This window comes from Triticum aestivum, chromosome 7D, assembly GCF_018294505.1.
Source record: "Triticum aestivum cultivar Chinese Spring chromosome 7D, IWGSC CS RefSeq v2.1, whole genome shotgun sequence".
Taxonomy (NCBI): domain Eukaryota; kingdom Viridiplantae; phylum Streptophyta; class Magnoliopsida; order Poales; family Poaceae; genus Triticum; species Triticum aestivum.
Window position 1 is genome coordinate 75,851,074 of NC_057814.1, and position 7,500 is coordinate 75,858,573.

The window sequence follows — 7,500 nt, forward strand, 5'->3', positions numbered from 1 at the left end:
TGGAGTTTACCGCTGCGGATATTTTCCAGCACTCACCCTTTGGCGACATGCTGAACTCATTAAAGTCTCTCTCTTTGTCAGGAGACTCTCGGCCGAACTTTGTCCGGCTCGAGTGGGAAGCAGGCGACGAGGGAATTTGTTGCCCACCCACCACCCACTTCATAGCCACTGTCGACGACGTAACAGACATGCTTGACTTCGACTCTGATGACACCGTTGGTATGGACGTCGGCACAGAAGACGATTCGGAAGCACCATCGATGGGGCACTGGACTGCCACCTCGTCATATGATATATACATGGTGGATACTCCTAAGGAGGAGGACGACAACAAAACGGAGGATAAAACCCCGGACAAAAGCCAAAACGACGACGCAGACGCCGCTCTAAGTCCAGCCACACTAAGCATAGCAATAACAGCGCTAGAAAGATCGACACCCCAGTCAACTCTGAAGGCAACAACGACCATATGGACCCAGCGATGGAGCAGGATGAGCCAGGTCACGCCGAACAGAGCCCGGAGCAGACACGCGATCACAGTGATCCCGAGGGACGAACTCATCAAACCACCCCGGGACAGGAGCATAGTCCGTATGACGACGACGACGCATTCATCATCCCGGAAGCACGTGGGGAACCAGATAACATCCACAGAAGGCTCATGGCCACTACGAGAAGTCTAAAGAAGCATAAGAAAAGGCTTAAAGCCGCACAGGAAACGCTCAATCGCAGATGGAATAAAGTGCTAGACACTGAAGAAAAATACGGCGATGATCGCCACACAAAGATCTACCCAAAGCGCAAGCTGCTGCCAGAATTCGACGACGAAGCCGTTCCACCAAAGAAGAATACAGGCAGACGGCCGGACCAACCTCCCCATAACCATAATAGAGCAGCTACTGACGCCACGCACGATCTACGTGGGCTCCTGGACAAAAAGGCCGGCGCGACTAGGTCCATCTACGGATCTAGAGGATACGCCCCGGCGCAGGACTATGGTTATAAAAACGATCAGACTGATCGAGTACCAGTTCGGCATCAGCACTGGACACAACAATAGCCGGCGACACGCCACAACACGTCCAGATACAGAGGGGCTGCTCACCCCCTGTGCTTCACCGAAGAGGTACTGGACCACGAATTTCCACAAGGCTTTAAACCTGTGAACATAGAGGCATATGACGGAACGACAGACCCCGGGGTCTCTGGATTGAGGATTTTATCCTGCATATCCACATGGCTCGTGGGGATGACCTCCATGCCATCAAATACCTTCCCCTCAAGTTGAAGGGACCAGCTAGGCAGTGGTTAAAAAGCCTCCCCGAAAATTCAATCGGAAGTTGGGAGGAACTAGAGGATGCCTTCAGGGCCAATTTTCAAGGGACTTACGTCCGACCTCCGGACGATTTAAGTCACATAATCCAACAACACGGAGAGTCCGCCCGCAAACTTTGGAACAGATTCCTCACTAAGAAGAATCAAATTGTCGATTGTCCGGATGCCGAAGCCTTAGCGGCTTTCAAGCACAGTATCCGGGACGAGTGGCTCGCCAGACACCTCGGCCAAGAAAAGCCGAGGACAATGGCAGCCTTAACAAGCCTTATGACCCGCTTTTGCGCGGGTGAAGACAACTGGTTGGCCCGTAGAGGCACCAGCGACCCAAGTACATCCGAAATTAGGGATGGCAACGGGAAGCCACGGCGCAATAAAACGCCGGATTTAGGGGCTCTCGGCCCGGTCAACAAAAGAAGCCATTTAAAGGCAGCAAAGAGGGACCATCCGGCCTGAACAAAGTCTTGGACAGACTATGCCAAATTCATGGCACCCCCGAAAAACCTGCGAACCACACTCACAGAGAATGCTGGGTCTTCAAGCAGGCCGGCAAATTAAATGTCGAACACAAGGGAAGGGAAACACCAAGTGAAGACGAGGATGAGCCTCGCCAGCCGAACACTGGGGGACAGAAAGAATTCCCACCAGAGGTAAAAACAGTAAACATGATCCACGCAACTCACATAACCACGAGAAGGCGCGAACGCGCGCTCAGAGACGCATACGCTATAAAGCCCGTTGCCACCAATAACCACTGGTCGTCCTGCCCGATCACCTTCGATCACAGGGACTACCCGACTAGTATGCGGCACGGAGGATCAGCTGCCTTGGTGCTCGACCCAATAATCGACGGATACCATCTTACTCGCGTCCTCATGGACGGTGGCGGTAGTCTTAATCTAATATACCAGGACACTGTCCGCAGGATGGGGATAGACCCATCCAGAATCAGCAAAAGTGCCACCAACTTTGAAGGGGTGATACCAGGCGTTGAAGCTCACTGTAGGGGCTCCCTCGTACTAGAGGTGACATTCGGTTCCCCAGGTAACTTCAGAAGCGAAGAACTACTCTTCACCATCGCCCCCCACCAAAGTGGTTATCACACATTGCTCGGGAGGACGGCCTTCGCCCGCTTCAACGCAGTACCTCACTACGCCTATCTTAAACTCAAGATGCCCGTTCCACGTGGCATCATCACTGTCAACGGAAAGATGGAGCGTTCCCTACGCACGGAAGAGTATGCGGCGGCTCCAGCAGCCGGACTCTAAGCGCCCTCTAATACTAGAACGCAATACTGTTCGTTAAGACCACGGACACGGTTAGACGAGTCCGGCAACCTAGATAAACCTGATCCAGGTACCACACATGTAATCCCATAGAGGACACCAGGGGCTATAGATATTTCATAACGCCCAACCCTTGGCTTGACCTTAGTAACAGGCCAATATCTTACACTCTTTCTATCCATCGGTGATAGCCAAATCTTTGCACGCTTACATCATACTCTTTTACACGAATTTTTCTTTTTTACAGACACCATTCGTGCAACACCCTTCCGGGACATGGCACAACGGAGACAAAGGCGCAGACGTGCAGCAGGGCCCCGCTCAAAGGTTTCTCTTTAGATTAAGCCCCTGTGTAAACCTTGTTTACTGTCTCTTGTTTCTTACACATCCCATGGGAGGATACTGCCGTTATTGGCATTTCGCCACGACAGACTAATGCACGTACCTGGAAATACAGGGTTCATAATAAAGGGCGTTACTCAGCCCGATATATGTTATAAAGTCCGAATACCTTCGGGAGTGTTCGGCGTCGCGAGTATGGCCTTATATGCATCATCTCCGAATCATGTCTTTGGTCAAATGTTGGGTTTGCCCGGCTCCTGGGTTTGCTGCCTTATGTTCCGTTCTTATCGGCTAAGGCGCCAAAGGAGAACTACTGCGATTGTGCCCTGGTTATTCCGGATGAGCACCTCAGTAGAGAAAGCCGAAAATTGACTGTCATGATACAGCGAGAGACTGTTCAACCACTCGAAGACTTATCGGAATCTTTAGGATTCCTCCGCATTAACGAAGGACCGTTTCCCGTTCATGTACATATGCGCCCGTATTCGGATGCACGCAAAGGTACAAGGGGCTACATAGTAGCCCCACCGTCAAACTCCTTTGGCTAAGTGAAAGTGTTACAGCTATATAGTATGGTTGCCTAGTTCGCCGTGCGATCACCTCCTTAATGGACCAAGACGTTGGATAAAGTGTGATTACGCACATTTTCGCGAACACCCCCGCATTGTACGCGTGGGGGCTGAAGCCAACGACTGCTATCTTTCAGATTACATATATGCATAAAACAGCCGCACAGGAGGCACAATAGCACTTTTGGGCAACAAGTATAAACATAGCCTCATAATTAAAGTTGTTTTTACAATAAAATGAGTTGTCACTCGAACATGACATTCTTCGAGCACTGAGCCTCTATTAAACGAGCACCTTCTGCTACCTGCTCCAAGACATGCTCGGCAGGTTCCTGACTTCTCGCCGGACTCTGGGTTGCAATAACGGTGGCATCCATATCCGTCCAATATGCCTTAGCGCGGGCAAGAGCCATCGATGCACCCTCTATGCACGCCGACCTTTTCATAGCATCGATTCGCGACACGGCACCAAGGAATTGTTGCACTAAACCAAAATAATTGTCCGGCTTCGGCCCATTCGGCCATCGATGGTCTATTACAGACCTCATTGCAAGACCAGACAACCTATGGAGCTCGGCCATAGCAGCCATCTTCTCGCTCAATGGCAACGGGCGCGTTGGAGCATTGAATTGCGACCAGAACAACTTTTCCACTTCATTATCCTTCTGATCCTCAAAAAACTTGGCCTCGTCAGCCGCACTCTTCGCCAGATCCGCATACGCGTCTGAAGGGCTCCGCGTTGATCCAGAGGAACATACTTCGGATCTAAGAACTTCATCCGCAACAAATAGGGGTTTCCAGCCGCGATTTCTCTGGCCTGTCAAAGCTCCTCCCGCGCATCCCTCATTTCGGAACGCGTCTCCTTGGCCACATCAAGGGCCTTCTTCAGGTCAGCCGAATTAGCCTTCTTATCCTTTTCAAGGAGCTCATACCGGTCGACGGCATTTTTTAACTCCACAGCCATCTCGGCTATTTTGTCTTCGCTTCGGCGACGAGCAGCCTCTTCGGCTCTCAACTCTTCGGCCGCCTTTAGGGCAGCCGCATCGCTGGCCCGGGCTTGTTCCTTGGCCAGGGCAAGTTCTGCCCTCAGGGCTTCCACGGCAGCAGCTCTGTCTATAGTCCAAGTATATAACATTAATATAATACTCCTCTTAGTTTTTCCCATAAGGAAAGCAGAGCACATACCTTGTTACTCGTTAAGCCGCTGGTTCACAAGTGTGATATCGGCATCAACAACTCCAATCTGTCGCCTTAGTTCGGCGACTTCAACGGACTGGTCGGCTGCCGGACCCTTCGTCACCTATGCATACACACAGTATGATCATTACCCAACGGTGTGATCCTCCGTTTGCCGCCTTGGGCTGGCAACCAGAGTCTCAGGGGCTACTATACATATGGAGCACACCTAGCGCGTGCGCCACAATCAAAGAAATTATATATTTCGTTACATACCTCAAAGCCTCTGAGCAGGCTTGTAAAAGCCTCATTCAACCCGCTTGTGGCGGATGAAATCTTCTCAAGCACCGTGCTCATCAATGAACGATGATCCTCCGAGAGAGCAGCTCGCTCCAGAAGACCCGTCAGCGTATCCGACCGATCGCCGAACTGTGCCGGACCTTTCTTATCGCCCCCCGTAGGAGCCAAATGCTCTGGGCTCAGGGCGGCCGAAGCGCTAGCTTCTGGCCTCGGCGAATCCGGACCTCTCCGTGACAACACCTCCAGGTCGCCCGCCTCATGAGGCAGAGAGGTTGGTGGGGTTTCACTCTCCATCATCTCCGGAAGAAGATCTCCCGAAGACGAACTCTATCGAGAAGAACCGCTTGCCGGACTGCAAAGAATGAATCCTGGTTACTATTCTCGGAGGAGGAAGCACTAGCTTTGTATTTATGATTAACTTACGGCTCGGTTGAGCGCTGGCCCATTTGCGGGCATGGCGCGGTGAGGATGCCCTTTGGGGCAGGGCCCTCAGGTGAGGTTTTCTTCCCTTCTCTGGGCACCTCCATCTCCAAGTCTTCGGAGGCGGCCCTCTTCTTCCCGTGAGGGGAGGAGGCCTTAGATTCCCCTTCCCGACTATCCTCCTTTGGGGAGGTAGCAATTCCCCCAGTTTGGATGTGCAATGTGTGAAGTTCTGCTTCTCTATTCTTCCCTTCGCCTTTCCCTGAGGGCACTTTACTTAGTACACGACCAAGCATCTTGGCTATGGCGGGACTAGGCGAGCCCTCGGGAAGTGGCGCCGGACACCTGATTCTTTCCGCCTTGCTGAGCCATTCCTGGCCACGAAGAATTTTTTTAGAATCGTGTTATGATAAATATAAATAAGGTGTTCGGTTTCTTACTTACTTGGGTGTCTGGGCGATTGCAGCTCAGGCCCGCATCCTCGGTGGTGTCCAGACATTTTACTTGTGGTCCAAAGAATAACTTACACATCCGTTCGAGCGTCAAGCCGAAGAAGTGCAGAATAGTCCGCGAACCTTCCGGATTGAACTCCCACATCCGAAGAGGCCGGCGTTTGCATGGCAACATCCGCCGGACTAGCATCACCTTAATTGTGCTGACAAGGCTAATGTCCCTCTCAAGAAGCTCCCGGATGCGGCCCCGCAATGTTGGTACATCATTATCAGGCCCCAATCCCGTCCTACATTGGCCCATGACGCCAGTTGAGGCGGAGGGCCCGAACGGAAGTCGGGGGCGGCCACCCACTTTGTGCCCCTGGGAGCCGTGATGTAAAACCACCTCCGCTGCCATAGATCGGATACCTCTGGGAAGGAGCCCACTGGCCAGGGGGCATCGGCGTTCCTGCTTATTACAGCACCTCCGCGTGTCGCCCTTCAATCATCTTCGGCTTTACATTGAAGGTCTTGAGCCATAAGCCAAAGTGTGGGGTGACGTGGAGAAAAGCTTCGCACACAACGATGAATGACGAGATGTGAAGGATGGCGTCTGGAGCAAGATCATGAAAATCTAGCCCGTAATAGAACATGAGCCCTCCCACAAAGGGATCAAGGGGGAAGCCTAAACCGCGGAGGAAGTGAGAAACAAATACGACGCTCTCGTTGGGCTCGGGAGTAGGGATGACCTGCCCTGGAGTAGGAAGCCTGTGCTCGATGTCGACGGTCAGATATTTGACCTCCCTCAGCTTCGCGATGTCTCCTCTGTGACCGTGGAGGCCACCCACCGACCGTGAAGGTTGGATCCGGACATGATTGAAGATCCGCAGTACCTAAGCTTGGGCTCGGGTGTTGGAACTCGAGATGCAAGACGGCGCAAGCGTGGTAGAAAAGAGGGATAGGCCTCGGCCCCTTTATAAAGAGGGTGAATATCAAGCGTCCTCGGCGTGACCACGCGGGACTTACCTAAAAACACGGAGTCATACCAACAGGCATCGTGGGGTTGCACGCCCCCGTATTGATGGCAGATCCCGTGATAAGAGGAACACGATCTCTGTTCTGATGAGGCGTGCCAATGAAACCGCCTCGTAACACATATCGAGGTAGGCTGAGAAAGACCGGTCCGTGTCGGGCCAGGCCACAGGGTGCGCCGTTGCAAAAATTTTATTGTCAGCGGATCAGATTTGTGAAGTGTTAGGCTCTCTACGGTGGAGTGCGGGGATTATCTCGCAGAGCCGGACACGATCCTTAATCTACTTTGGAGTATTCGGAGATGGAACCCACCTTGCAATGCCAAAGACAAACTGCGCGCCGGACTCGTCGTCATTGAAGCCTGGTTCAGGGGCTACTAAGGGAGTCCTGGAGTAGGGGGTATCCGGATAGCTGGACTATATACTTTGGCCGGACTGATGAACCATGAAGATACAAGACTCAAGACTTCGTCCCGTGTCCGGGTGGGACCCTCCTTTACGTGGAAGACAAGTTTGGCGATCCGGATAGTAGATCTCCTTCTTTGTAACCGACTCCGTGTAAACCCTAGCCCCCTCCGGTGTCTATATAAACCGGATGGTTTGGTCTGTGTAG